This window comes from Chenopodium album, chromosome 10 (assembly GCF_948465745.1).
Source record: "Chenopodium album chromosome 10, dcCheAlbu1.1, whole genome shotgun sequence".
Taxonomy (NCBI): Eukaryota; Viridiplantae; Streptophyta; class Magnoliopsida; order Caryophyllales; family Amaranthaceae; genus Chenopodium; species Chenopodium album.
The window spans coordinates 61,406,707-61,423,181 of NC_137843.1; the positions used below are offsets into that span (position 1 = coordinate 61,406,707).

Here is a 16,475-nt window from a genome sequence, read left to right on the forward strand (position 1 = left end):
AAAAATCTGGGCCAACTCTTATTTTGACTGAATCCGACATTAGAAAGCGTGTTAGGGAAATTGGTTTGGGCCTCTCTAATATTATGATTTCGTCCTTTGGTCCAAAAGTTTCTTATATTATAGGTGGGCATGGATCGTGCCATGTAGCTTGCTTGTAAATACATGTGTCGTGTCAACGCGCTTCACACTCTAATGTCTAGTGTCTAGATTAGGAAGAAATAGTTGTGTTTGATCTTGTATTAGTTTTTCATAAATAAAGCTCACGCGTAACTTGATTTGTATTCGGTGTCGTGTCAACAAACCCCTTGAAAAAATTTATTGATATTTTGGTTAAAAAAAATATATAAGTGTGCTGATACACCCGTTATACTCGGGCTAAATCATCATGCCTCTCGTGTCATGTCGGACTTTTGATAGGCTTAAAGCTTGTGCCATGTCGGGTCTTTCTCATGCTTGCTCAACCCTTGCCCATCTCAAGTGATATTCTTCATCGTGCAATGTGCTAGGGTGTTTTTTATTCCAATAGATATAAATCTATTATTTAGGATTGCATTTAAACCTTAAAGCATTTCTAAAATATGTTATAAATTTTCGATAAAACTAATGATTAGTTATTCTTAATCTATCCTTCTTTAATCTTCTTACATGGAGACCTTAGGGTCACATTGATCATTTTCCTTAATCATGAATAATATAATATTCATAATAATAATTGAATTTAGGAAACATGGATGTTTAATATTACGAGTAATACAAATTTGCTATCAAATTAACTACAATAAATAAGATTACACTGGGCTACGGCTTATCTTGATATGCCGTGTTTGGGAAAAAACTGAAAGGTGAACCTGATTATATTAGCTGATTTTAACTAGTTGATTGTATTAACTGATTTGACTAACTTATTTTATTAGCTTATTGTAGAAAAATATTTGGTAAATAACCGATTGTTTAAAGCTGATTGATTATGTGAAATGACCAATAAGCTAATTGTGGGGTAAGTAATTCATATAGGTTTTTTTTAATTAAATAGGTTATAACTTATAAGTGTCATTTCACCATAAGAATTGAAAAAGCTCCTGAAATAAGGTTTTTGAAAAAGAGCACATTTAGCGGAATAAGCTCTTTAAATAAGTTTCCCACCATACACCTTGAATTAGCTTATTTAATAGTCAATAAGTTAATGCAGATTAAATAAGCTAATTTTGCTCAAATAAGGTAGTTACCAAACACAGCCTATACTTTCAATTAACATAAAAATTCAATTGTAAACATTTGAATTATATATTTTCATTATAGGTAAAAAAATTTCCAATCAAAAGACAAATTGCAACAATATTCTTAACAGTATATCAGTACAAGTTGAAGTAACATTGTAACAATAATATTGTCACGTTTCAAATGACACGTTATATTCTATAGACAGTTTAACAGTATTTGTAGCAACAAATTTTAGAATGAAATGAAAATAATAAATGGAACATGCATGATATTCAGAATGAAAATAATTGCGACAACTGACTAACATTATTCATTTATTCAGTTCTTTTTTTTAATTACTTAGCTTTCTTCACCTCAATAATGACTCCCATATGACCATAGTCGACCCATACATGATAATGATAATAATAATTTTGACGAATGATGATAACAATAATTTTGTTTCTTATTTTTCTGTAGCCTATGTTTCAAACACACGCTCCTAACTCTTGTCATCTTCCCCACATCTATTTATAACTAATACTAAAGTAGCAACCGCTTACATCATTCTTTCCTAAAACTAGACACATGTTAGGTTGTCATTAAAAATTTTCCCTCCAAAACTATAAATGATGTCATCATGATATTTTATTTGATTTAACTAAAATTCTAATTAGCTATTTTATTATTAGTGTCAAATTTCGAAAATAGTTTATCCATCTAATAATAATTTAATTTTCCTTCCTCACGTAGCCCTTTTATTACTCAATTTTTATATGAAATCTAAATTTTGTTTTTAATATTTGATGCATTATTTATTTCGGGATTTTTTTAAAAAATTTTGGCATGAAAAATAAACAAATGTTTTAAAAAAAAAATATTTGTTTCAATCGTGCATCGCACGAGACTAATCTAGTTATTCTATTATTTGTAATGATCATCCTTAACTATAATATTATTATGTATGATCCGTAAAAGCTAAAATATAAACTAGCTTAATTGATTAAAATATTAAAAATACATTTGATAGCTAGTGTAACTTGAGACCGAGCAATGATCAAATTCCACATGCATGAAGGACAAAATGTCAATTAGATTAAGATATTAATTACACTCTATGTTTCTTTGAGTATTACAACTCTCTTAATCGGTTTTTTTTTTAAGTGTCACATTTTCATTTTTGGAAATTTATTCCATTTTTTAATACTATGTATCATGTCAGCCTCGTTCCTGAAAATTTATCGGCCCTAGGCATAATGTAAGAACAGGGCCCCTTAATTACGTAAATAAATTTTTTTATACGCAATAGCTTTAAATATAAGACAATGAAAATAACTTATATTATTTGAATAGTAAGTCTCCATACACAATACTAGAGTAATAACTTTGCATAATATTTCGGTAATTATATTGAATAAATATGAAACGGTGTAATTGAAAAGATTAATATTTTGGAGTAGATACTCATAGAATCCGAAAGATTAAAAGAAGAAGTGAAGAGGTTATATTGCATTGTTGTCTCCACCTAATTGACATCTAAGTAATTTAATGTTAATTGCTAACTAAATGCAGTAATTATCTTTTTAAAAAGTAGTTTTTTTCTAACGAGTAAAAACCACAGAGTAAAATTTTACAACTATATAAACTGATTTATATTTTTTTAAATTTTTTGGGCCCCTTTATGGCGTGGGCCCTAGGCGGTCGCACTCGAGGCCTACCCCTCCGAGCCGGCGCTGATCATGTATTTCTTCTCTATCATCATTACTTGTCCTTGTACATAACTCTCTAAACATTAAAAAAAAAAAATAGAAAAAGAAAGTTTATATTCTCTCATAATCCCCATTCTTATTCGTTTATTTTTTATTCCCTTATATTAATACTTTTCTTTCACATAATTTGATGTGTGCGGTATATTTAAAATTTCTTTTGATTTGACCTTACATAACAAATTAAGTTGTAAGAGCTGAGTATGTCAATTAATTATTGTTACTCCTTATCAAATTGAAAAAAAAAATCAGTTATCAAATTACATCTACACACATTATTGCATATTTGCATTTATGGAACCTGACTTATATCTTCACCATTTTTTTTTTTAATTATTCTTTAGTCAAAATGAGACATTATCCTTTTAACATTATGGTATTTTTTTCAATAATTTATGCTTCCTATAACTTCAAATTTTGAAACAGTTCCATCTTTCTTTCTCTCTCTCTAGCTGGGGTTTGTCAGTGTTGAAGGGGCCTTGATTTTAGTGAAGATGGTCAGGAATATCATACATGTTGAGAGGAATCTTCAATGTTTTGAGCGTTAATATTATAACTTTAGAATCTAATAATCTGATGTCATGTTAAAAATCTAGCCGTTGCACCAAAAATAACTTAACAACTGTTATAATAACCAACTAAATCAATGAGTGAATAAAAAGTGTTATTGTACGTGAATATGTATGTAATAAAGTTTAACATTTTCAGTTCTTTTGGTGTTGGTTTGTCGTCCTCTTTTGGTGAAGAAAGAAATCTTCTCAAAAGTATGTAATTTTACTGTTTGGAATCTGATTTTTTTTTTTTTTTTTTTTTTTTTTTGCTGCTTTATTTTTCGTCTTTTCACTTTTGATCCACTTTTTTGTTTCTAATGCATGGCCTTTACTAGGGATGGCAGTGGATCTGGACCCGACCCGGATCCGTGGATCCAGATCCGTTTTTCACGGATATGGGTCCTCAAATTTTGGACCCGACGGATCCGGGTCGGATCTGGATCCTGTTGAAAAAAACGGATCTGGGTCCGGGTCTATCTCCTAGACCCGGATCCGTTTCAAAAATTTTAAAAAAATTCTAATGGTCATAACTTTCGGCCCAACTCATATTAGAAACCAAAGATACAATTTACAAACCCTAACTTTCTCTCTCTAGTTTCCATTCTCCAATCCCCACTACTCTCCACCCCGTACTCCCTGTCAAATCGGCGGCGAACAAAACGACACGGACTCACCGAGGATCTTCTCCATGTCAAAAATCAGTAGTAGTAGTTCATTTTTGTTTTTGATGTTTCTACTACTCTTGTTCACGTCGCCGACTACGGCGAGCGAAACTCCATCAATTCAGCGATCGAACCTCCATTACTAAGCACCAAGGAGCTTCTCCAAGCGCTTGCCAACCTCCATTTATTAAGTCCCTTCCCTTTCTTCTATGTTATCTTGATATAAATTATACCAAGTAATTCATTTTTTGTTTTTGATTTTTCTATACAAATTTGAAGAAATTCTAGCATAATTATATGTATGTATGTATGCTGCAATTTTGTGTTTTTGATTTAATTTGCTTTTATTTTTTTTAACTTTGTGTTGTTGTTTACTTATTGGTCCAAACAATTAGACAAGAAGTCCCACAAAAATTTTAACAGATTCAATGTCTTTGTCGATTCAACTAGCCTAATCGAAAAGAACTCAACAATAAGCCTTGCCTGCATATATAATTATATACTAAAGCTATAATAAATTTATTTCATTAAAAATTAAAAGTAAAGGAACAATTTAGGCCAAAACGTATAGAATCTATTTTGGACCCGTTTTGGACCCGTTTTGGACCCGGATCCGATGGACCCGTCGGATCTGGATCTGGGTCTTCATTTTCCAGACCCGACGGATCCGGGGCGGATCTGGATCCATGTTTAAAAAACGGATCTGGATCCGGGTCCACCTGGACCCGGTCCAGATCCGACCCGTTGCCATCCCTAGCCTTTACTCGTCGATAATTAGTAATGGTGCATGTTTACATGAAAAAAGGACATAAAAATTGCGGTTTTTGAGTTAGAGTATTGGTAATGGTAATAGAAAGAGTCCTCAATCGGTTTTTTATTAATTGTCTTATAATCAAGCAACTAATATGCATGGCAATAGTGCAATGAACTTAACTCGAGTTTAATTATTGAATTAGAATGTTACGTATATGTCACTTCTTATTAGTTGTCTAACTAGTTTGAAAAATTGACTTTTTGTGTCAAAAAATAAGCTATGGAGTAGTAAATATCAAGAAAACTAATACGAAGTACTTGGAACCCTATTTGATGATCCAATAAGGTAGTAAAACAAATTAAGACCTGATCACCTCAAGGATTTAGTGTAAGAGTCTTACCAAGTGAGTCAAGTTCTAACTTGCTTTTGGCTTAAGCATTTAATTATTTTCAACCACAAATATTATGTTGTATGAATTTGACAGATCAGACATGTGCCACACCTTAGGCACATTATGCACCCAGGCGCTCATACATAGCCATACTTAGCAATATATCATTATCACCATGTCATATACGTATGTAGTAACCTACATGATCTGATAAGTACATAATACCTTGTAGTGATTCTATCTTTAAATTATTCATTAATTATAAGCTAGTTACTCCGTACTTATATTATTAGCTAGGACAAAAAATGTATATGAATGCTATTTGAATTAGGTCGCAAATAAGCCATAGTGATCCAAACTAAAATCTTTTGAAAGAAACAATGTAAGTAATTTGGAAGGTATTATTGCTTTACCTTTCTGAATTCCTTTCTAGAGACTACAGTATTATTTATTCCTTGCATTATTTGGGTCCAAATGAAGTTGTGCAGCAAAATAGCATATATATGCCATCCATGGCCTACAAGAGTACCTTTGGTGTAACTTTTTAACATGCAATGGTTAGTACGGAACAACATAGTATAAGATGTATGTACTCATAAAGTCCTAGTTTATAGAAAGGTGTAATCAATTACAATACTATTATATAAACTGATTTTAGAAGGGGAAAAAAAAGATTTTAGAAGATCAATAGAATTGAATAATAATGGTATTTAATCCCTATAGTGGTAGTTAGTAACGGTAAATCAACTTTAACAAAATTTGACTAGAGCTTAAGAAACGAATATTGCTTAGTATGGTCTACGGAGTTTGAATAATATTTTTTACTCATATATGTTAATGAAACAGGTCATATACAAAATTACGCCGTAGAAGATTTATAAACTATCAAAAAATCAATGAAAGATCTTGATAGAGTATAAAACATATTCCTGGGCCTCAACCATCAGCTTAAACTTTTGGTTGAGTTGGTCCTCTAACATGGTATCAAGAGCCAGCGTGACACAAAGGTCACGGGTTCGAATCTCATCCACCCCTCCTTCAAAGTGGAATTAATTCGCAGCAGGTATGGGTGGGCCTGTGTTGTATCCACATTTCAAGCCCAAAGGGCCTTTCATGTGAGGGGGAGTGATAGAGTATAAAACATATTCCTGGGCCTCAACCATCAGCTTAAGCTTTTGGTTGAGTTGGTCCTCTAACAGATCTTGAACACTATAATTAGTACGTGTTATACAAAATAATAGGTATAGCGGATCATTTATATGTTGTCATTCCAACTCTTTACAATTTTTGTTTATGAATCTAAATTTTATAATAACTATCATTTTATGTGTATAATACGGTATTTAAGTTCATTTTCAAGCCTGTAATATACCATGTAATGTCATAAGTGAAAGGGATAGTAAAGTTTGTAACTTGGGGGAAAAAATGGAATATTTAAGTTGAGGACCATTATATAAAGATGAATTGGACCCATCAACAAACAATTTAGACAGTTTACGTTGTTTAGTAGCGGCTAGCGGGCCATATGCATAGAACTATAAACATGTATATTTCTTCAAAATAAATGTGCTGCAAATTATTACTCGTAAGTAAATAAACCTGCATGAATATAATGAGTGCTAGTAGTAGTACTAATACGACGTAACAAATTCCACAGTCTAGCAACTAACAAGTACAATACCAAATCATCAACAGAGTTTTATAGGTGTTTATGCTATACTCATAAGTGGAGTTAGTTGTTTTATTTTGAGCCCTTGCTTACTTTGATGTTTATCATCAATGTATGTGCTTATGTAGGAATATGTGTGTATGCCGATTGTTTATAATTAAATGTGTTAAAAAAATGCCTTAAATCAGTTAAACCCCATCAAACGACCATTCTTGGATTGGGGCTCGGGGGTAACGTACAATATTCGTTATATATGGGCTACAGTCAAGATCAATAAAACTCTTACTTGTTTGTGGATGTAATTTATGCTACATACATTGTTAGCAAAACCCATAAATATATGTTCTTCTATATCTATTCTCATTCTCGCGTTTTTCTCAACAAAATGAGAATAAGAAACTAATTTAATCCATTCTTAAAAGATACCAAAAGATAAATTAGATGTTATTGAAAAATAGTCGCTCAAAAGGGGATCTTTTACCAAAACGGCTAATTAGATAAAAGTATTTACCAAAACGGCTAATTATAAAATTTAATTCCCAAACTAGCTAATTTATTAACTTGGAAGTAATTTATCTATTTCTTATTTTTCTTTGAACTTTTTTGGTTCACTTTATTATTATTATTATTATTATTAATATTATTTTTTGGTTTTTCTTAATTTTCAAAAAGATTTTTTAAGTTGGAAAACCTAAGCAATATACAAAATTACGGAGTATGCAAACAGTGGCAGAACTCTAATATCGATCCAAAAAAAGGCCTAATTTTTCTTCTAGATCATATCAATCACAAAAATTTGAAATTTCAAGTAGTAATGTTCTATCAAGACTATCGCAAATTATACCACGATAAGGAAAATAAAGTATTGTTCATCTTTTCTGGAGCAAATAAAATGATTCTATGGTCAACAGTTGTATAACTCTAGTTATTTATAATCAAGACTTGATTGTTCCTACTTGCTTTATAAATTTAGGCTTTTACGGAGTATCTTATTCTAATATACCTTTTCTCCTTATAAGTGCATTAGAAACTTTGGCACTACTACATAAACGAGCAAATGCAATGGTGTTTAGCAACAGTCAAAGGCTAATGCAACGTTTTTAAGCAACGATATGAGCTAATGCAACGATTTTTGCAACAATCAACGATAATGCAATGGGTTTTTGCAATGGGTATGGCTAGTGCAACAGTAGGTAAAATAACCGTAGCATTAGGCCTATTTAAGAATATAAGAAAATTAAATAAGATTACTATTAAAAAAATTCAGTAACCCGCCACTCTGCTTTCTTTTGTGCGCTATTTTTTCCCCCAAATTTCAAAACCCTTATTTCTCAATTCTACTGCGCTATTTTTCCCCAATTTTCAAAACCCTTATTTCTCAAAGCTTCCAAAAAAATCAATTGTGTGAACACCTCATTATTGTCTCAAGTTCTCAACTCATCTCCATTCTCAATCATACTCATCCTCAAATAGATCTCTAAACATCAACATTTCTCCATTTTCAAAGTTAATTCTTTGGAAGAGTATTGTCAGGATGCTACTTCAGTATTACAGGTTCCAATTTTCTTCAAACCTTTATTTCGTTTGCCAATTTGCATGTACAATTCAACTAGTGTTTTTTTTTAATTAATTTATGTTGTTGAAGTTGATGCTCATCTAAATATCTAAATTTTATACCCTTAAATATTTTAAACAATTTAATAATCTTTTTTTTCTAGTGGATTATACTTTAATTTGATTTGTACCCTCTTGTATTTTGTTAGAAGCTGAAGTAGTACTGGTTGGTAGAAGTTGCGTGGTTTTTTGAGCAACTTTTGCAGCTAACTGTTCTAATTAAATTAAAGATCTTAGTTAGAAACAACCAAATTTTAACTATTAAGCCCATATGAAAGAAACTCACGGCTCAATGATATCCTAAATTTTTAATATAATCTTACAAGTATTGGAGCTTAAAGTGGTGGATTTTTATTTATTTTTGGTAAAATAATTAGTGGTGGATTTGTAATTTATTTGGTAAAACTAGTGTAGGATTTGCACTATTTCGGAGGAATCTAAATTACAATTGTTTGTATGTCTGTATCCAACAAGTCTTATTGATGAGTTTGAGGAATCTAAATTACAATTGTTTGTATGTCTGTATCCAACAAGTCTTATTGATGAGTTTGAGGAATCTAAATTACACTTTTTTCATTTTTATCTTTGAGGTCAATCAGCTATTCTCAGTTTGATCCAATTTGCAATATTTTACAACTATGATCAAAGTGAAAAGATTTGCTAGGATGAACAGAATCATATACAAATATGAGCAATTTCGTTCATAATAGTTATGGCAATTGAAAGAATGTCCCTTTAGTATTAAATTAATATGCTTTGTCAGATCCACTTCCTCGCAAGCCTCAAGCCAATTGCACCAGGTGCATGCAGGGATAATTGGGTTGTGGAAAATCTTGATAGTTGTCTAAATATCTGGAACAGACTTTATTATCTTTCTAGCAAACTTAATTTCCTTGCTGTAATTTGTTTTTTCAGGGAAGCCTACCAACTAAAATCCTCACTGCAATTGATCTCTTAGATTCCTCGTTCTAATATACATGCCAAGATCTGCTTTCATTTGCATGTGAGTTTCTGCTGTGCTGTTTTTGTGGCCTCAACATTGATTCTGTAATTCTGTTGTGCCCTTGTGGATATTGTTTCATTGTACATATAGCTATATGTGCCATAGGAGTGGTTTCATTTGCATGTGAATGGCAGAACAACTTCTTCTGTGGTGCTTTTGTGGCCTCAACATTGAATTATTTCTTAATTTTGTCTCAACATGAATCAATGTTTGAGATGATGTATGAGGGTTATTAGGCTCTTTTTAAAGAAGAAATCAAATATGTAGTTAATGTATGGGTGTGATTATAATTTACAATGATTTTCACATTAAAAATTTTCTTAACAAAGAATTTATTATGGATTTTTTTTAATGATCACGGAACTAGCTACATTAATTGATTATTTGTAGCTAAATGATTAAGAAGTTAGTGTTTGAAAATTACTCCCTCCGTCATCCCTTTTTTTCCCCATAGAGGTCAGATTAATAAGGGACAAAGTTTTAATTTCTTACATTTAGCTTGCATAATGATCATATGAGCTACTTGTGTATTAGTTGAGTGGCTTCAATCATGTACAAGACAACTCCTTTATACTTGGATTTTAGCCTCTGTACTTTCTCCTTGTTAAATTAGTTTATTGAAACCATTGTATTTGATTGGTTATTTACCCATGATTTTTTTTTTTTTTTTTTTTTTTTTTTTTTTGTGTGTGTGTGTGTGTGTGTTGCATGTTACAGGTCTTATTACATAGGAAAAATTCAACTTTTCTCCCTCAAAATTCAAGAAAAGTTGTAAATCTGCACTCCTTTGATTATTCTTGCTGCAAAAGCTTTATCTTTTGAGTGTGTTAAAAATATTATTTTCCACCCCTTCGAATGTCCCTGGTGCAAACTCATCAAAAGAACAACACCTCGCAGGTTTGTGTTCCTTTATTTCTATCTCGAACAATTTATCATTGTGTTAATCATACATATTACTAATCATGATGATTACTTTTATATTAATGTGATATCTTAAGTGTGTCTCTACCTGCGACATTAACTTGTTTATCAAACTATGATCTAAACTAGTACATTAAAACAACTCAGAACTTCCATACTTACATGCTCTTACGAAATTGTTACTAGTATTCAGGTATTATTGATATGTTAGAGTGCTTAATTTTAATGTTCCCTCTTTTTCTTGATTTGTTTCTTAGTGAACCTTCTTTTTTTTTGGTCATATTTTCTAATTAGAGTAATGGATAAAAGAAATAAAAAGTGGTGGACATTTCCTAGATGGAGTGATGAATTTGAGCACGGAGTTGATGAATACATTGAAAACACTTTTGCATCGAAGTCTCAAGGAGATGAAATTTGTTGTCCATGTGAAACGTGTCTCTACCGTTATTGGCATCCTAGAAATGTTATTAAAGAACATGTAATTTGCAACGGGTTTGCTCCTAGAACAGACATACTGTCAGAAGCATGGACAGATAACGAACGAGAAAATGTGATAGTTGACAATAATGTATCTTTGGACCCGAATGATGACATAGAGGGGTTGTTGAAAGATACTTTAAGAGAGGGTCCAAATGAAGATGCAAAGAAATTTTTAAAGCTTGTTGAAGAAGGCCAGCAAGAGTTGTGCACAGGCTGTAAAAAGTTTACCAAACTTGCCTTTACAATTCGTATGTTTGTTTATAAGTGCGATTTTAAGCTCACCAATGTCGCATTTAGTGCTTTGTTAGAACTATTTAAGGATGCTCTACCTGATGATGCAAAGCTGCCTTCTTCTTTTAATGAAGCAAAGAACTCTTTAAAAGTTTTAGGGCTAGACTATACTAAGATTGATGCATGCCCTAATGATTGTATGTTGTATTGGGAGGAAAATGAAAATGCAACAAGTTGTCATGTTTGTTGTACCCCAAGGTGGAAATCAAATGATATGGAGAATGTGGAAGGAAAGACTCATAAAATTCCTGCAAAAATTCTAAGGTACTTTCCAATAAAAAAAAAAGGTTGCAGAGACTATTTATGTGCCATGAGACTGCCAAGTACATGACTTGGCATGTAAATGAACGTGAAAAAGATGGGCTTTTACAACATTCAGTGGATGGTCAAGCTTGGAAAGACTTTGACAAGTCGTATCCAATGTTCTCTGAAGAGCCTCGTAATGTGAGGCTAGGGTTAGCCACTGATGGATTTAACCCATTTCACACAATGAGCATTGTACATAGTACATGGCCAGTGATTTTGATAAATTATAATTTGCCTCCATGGATGCTCATGAAGCACGAGTATTTGATGCTGGCATTACTTATTCCTGGCCCTTTATCTCCTTGCAATGATATTGATATTTATCTACAACCATTGATAAAAGATCTTAAAGATTTGTAGGAATTTGGGCTGGAGACATATGATCTTTCAACTAATGAAAGATTTGACATGCGAGCAGCTTTAGTGTCTACCATTTCTGACTTTACTTTTACTATATGCAGCATGGAGAAGAACATGGTGATGGTAATCATTGCGAGGATGGAACATTCCTAGAGTAATCGAACATCTTTGGTGGCCTTAATATGCTATATAAAACATTATTGTGAGTGTCATATATATTTTCAATTCAAATTATTTATCCTATGTTACTTTTTTTTTCACCTTGATTGTCCATGGTTATAATGAAAATTAATTGAATCAAAAAATAATTTACAACTACTAACACAAAAAAAAACAAAAATATATATAAGTGTACACTCTTATAATGGCGGAAAGTAATGTTTCTTACTCCATGCTTTTGTTTTATTTATGATTTGATATCTTTTTTTTTTTTTTTTTTTTTTGCTACCCTGACTACTTTTTCTCCCTTTTGGTGTACTAAAATTGTTTAGCTAGGCTCTGGGGTTACTATACCAATGATAACAATTAAATTGAAACAGAAAAATATAGTCTTTGGGTAAACTAGATAGATCCTAATTTAAGTTACTCATGTCTGACTACTAAGCTTAGTCATATTTAAGTATGTACTTTAATTTTTCTATCATTGTTTAAAAATTAAGTACTTACTAGAATGAGTGTTGAAAGTTAAATGTTTACTGGATTTAGGGAAGGTATGATCTCTTCTCAATCATACTTTAATACATCCTTAAATTCCACTGATATTCTTTATTTGATATATTTTGCTAATTTTTTTTTTCTATTTAATATCAATATATTTTCAGATATAATATTATTGAATGCTTTCTAAATATTTTGTATTTACAGGCTATAACTCAAGAACAAACAAATGGGAGCACAATATATAGATATAATTTTTTGGTGGTGGATCTTTTTGTGGTTGTTGTGATAATTATTATGTGATCCGAAAAACTAATGTAAATCGTGGTATGTAATTATCTTTTGGATTATATAAGTATTGTTGAAATACTTCATTTTGTAAATTGCCAATATATTGGACAATTATGTAAATATTTTTGAAAACTTCTAACAAAAATGAAAATTTTATTTTCATTGATATACATTCTGTGTATTATTGTTTAGGGTGCAAACATCTCATTTGAAGTAAAAAAAATTAGTTTATATATATTTATATATAACCGTTGCATTTGCTATATATATAATATATATATGCATGTATGCGCGCGTGTATGTGCTAATTAAAACTATTAATATGACTTTGCGCCAATGAGAAAATGATGTTGCATTAGGCTTTTTTAACCGTTGCATTAATTCTAATGCAAGGGTTTATTAAGTCGTTGCTCTAGGCCCAAAAAACCGTTGGAATAGGGTCTAATGCAACGGTCCTTTACCATATCCAATGGGCCGTTGCGCTAGGTCTTCTAAGCCGTTGCAATAACTCTAGTGCAACGGCCTCGGATGCAACGGTCATAGACCCGTTGCATTAGGCTTACAGCAACGGATATTTGTCCTATTGCAACGGTTTTTTGGGGTTGCATTTGCTTGTTTATGTAGTAGTGTGGGCCTTTAGACCTTAATATATTTCTATCTTTTTTTTTCTTTTTTTTTTATAATTTTTCGATTGGAAGTTTGGATCAATTTTTTTGAGTGATTGTTTATTTTGTGTAAATTTTTTAAAAATCGAAAATTGTTGCAAATATATTATGTTGAATGTTATTGTTCAAATTAATGGGATATTTTAAACTATGGCATTAGAATTTCCTATAGAAAAACAAAAATCCAAAAAATTTTTTTTTAAAAAAAAGCTATTTTTTTTAAATAAAACAATTTTTTTTTTTAAACCCATAATATGAACCAAACCGGTTCAAAGGAATATAAGAAATAGATAATTTCCTTCTAAGTTAATAATTTAGCTAGTTTGGAAATTAAAATTTATAATTAGCCGTTTTGGTAAATATTTTTGTAAAATTAGCCATTTTGGTAAAAGACCCCTCAAAAGGCCTTCTAACAAACTTTTAATTATGAATCTGTGATTCCTTGGAACACTTTTTTAAACATAAAATATCACAATAATACAGAGTATTATACACTCCTAGGTCCTAACTACTTCAACTCGCAACCTCACTCATATTTCAACTTTTAATACTACTATTAAGTGTCAATAGCCATGTAGAAGGTCAGCGTAATTATTATTTTTTTTCTCGTCATTCAAATTAAATTACTAAAATTATATAATATAAATAAGATTCAATCATAAAAGCTTAACATTATATAAATATAGACAAGATTTAATCACACTAACTTGACATTTTTGGAAGGGGAACAAAGAAGGGCACAAATAAGAGGGGAGAGACAGGAAGTTTGGTTGCACAAACACAAAGATGACACCTAGCAAGCAAAAATCAGTGATCATATGCAAATTTACACTCTGCTCGATCAGCTGCTACACCTGAAATAATCTTATATGGCCTTCCCCTTTTCCCAAGAGGAATACCTTCAACTTTATCTTGCGTCACCCATGATTTTTATCAACAACAACAACAAACAACAACTAACGGATATAATTTTTGATTTTACCAATACAATTTCTATACTATTATATGGTACATTAATATGCAAAATCTTACCTAGATCATGATTATATTTATTTAATCTATAAGACTTTTTTAAAAAAATTAAGGGATAATTAGTACTTGATAGGATGTCACATGAGCGTAATGGTTGAATTAATTTTTGCAGATCCCTAATAAACATATCCACACCACACCACCACCTTGTGTTTTAAATCTTTTAATAATTTCTTTATTTTATTATTACTCTAGAAAAATTTGGAGGGATTTTTATCTTATCGTTGAAAGAGCTCAAATTTTGAACTAAAGTTGTGCATTTTAATGGGGTATGTTGAATGTATAGTACAATTTATAAATTTCCTAAAATATTTCTACTATATGATTTTTTTTTTTTTTTTGAAACCTCTACTATATGATTTTTAATCTTGACTTAACATAACAAAAAAGGGAGTAAAATACACAAATAATACGAGGGTGATATATGTAGATGTTCTTATATCACCTTTTTCTTTTTGGGGATGAAAACAAATGAAATGAGTGTAGAAATTAGTTTATATTGAGTTGGATATTAATTGTCGTTCAATCAGTTTTTTCTTTAATCGAAGGGATTCATAAATAGTTCTTTTCACTTAGAGATTGTAAAACGACTACATAAGTCATATAGTTCAATTATTTTATAGGAGATATTTTATTATTCATATGTAATTCTGTCTTATTGATAGGAAAATACTTTATTATCCCTTGATGTGGTTATGTTAGGAATAGTCTTTTCAATCAACTAGTCTCAAACAAGTTAGTACTATTAGAAATATATAAAATCATTGACTGGACCTCAATAAATTTAAATTTGTTATTGAATGGTCTCATGAAGTGTGGAGGTAAAGCACCCACATGCAAAGGACATTTCAATGATTGAATAATTATGCAAATGCAAGTTATGCAACTAACTTAATGAGTTAAACTACTAGAGACCTATAATCCGAAGACTTCTAATCAAATCTCTCATCTTCTTTAATTAACTTTTTCCATGCTTGTACCTTTCTCAACACCAAAATTAAATCTAACCAACAATTCAAGTATTAAATCTTTTACTAGAAATATGAATTAGGTTGTGGGAAAATGTAGAAAGTTGGTAATTATTCTCTAATTTTAGAAGTATGAAAGCAAAGAAATACTCCATGTTCGGTATTAATTTTCTCCTACATATGCGGAAGGACTTGACCAAAAACAAATTTTGAAAACTAGGAACGTACTTGCTCATTTATTATACTTCGTGTAACAAAATGTGAAAAATTCTAACCGATTAACTATATCTTAATTACCTAAATAAGGAATAAGGAAATGGTGAAAACTACGACTAGAAAAGTGACATGAAAAGACACCACTAGATCGATTGAAAACCAAATAGGAGTATTAGCCAACTACAACTATGGTTCTCTTGTAATTGCTCCGTACAACATAATCAATGGTGCATTTGGTTTCAAAACTTGTTGACAAGATGTGACAAGTTTTCTGTATCAAAATACTTAAACATAGTTCTCTTCTTCTATTTAATCCAAAAAAAAAAAAAAAAAGCCTAGAAAGATTAATTTAGCAACCAAACCTAGTCCATAGACAAATCAATTTGATAGTGACATGGAAACAATTTTGTCAAAGTAGGCATAAATAGACAAATATAGAGAAATCAATTAGAAATTAAATATGAATTAAATTATTCATTCATTCATTCAAATAATATTTATGACAAGCTAGCCATAAATCCAAAAAAAAAAAAAGTCTAGATTAAATTCATGTACAATAGCTATAATAATAGCTAGAAATTATATTCATAGTTTAAGTCATAGCTAGAAAATATATATAGTGTGGTCCATGTAACACCAATTAAACAATCTTAATTACTAACATACCAAATCCAATTA

At 30.8% G+C, this 16,475-nt stretch overlaps 1 long non-coding RNA gene across 1 annotated transcript; it reads left to right on the forward strand.

The window, feature by feature from the left end:
• The first annotated feature begins 8,308 nt into the window (after nt 1-8,308).
• Nucleotides 8,309-12,955, forward strand: LOC145564478 (uncharacterized). The gene is made up of 5 exons (XR_014094840.1): nt 8,309-8,547; nt 9,523-9,610; nt 10,328-10,507; nt 12,070-12,170; nt 12,833-12,955. It is a non-coding gene; the product is annotated as an uncharacterized LOC145564478 (long non-coding RNA).
• Nucleotides 12,956-16,475: the final 3,520 nt, after the last annotated feature.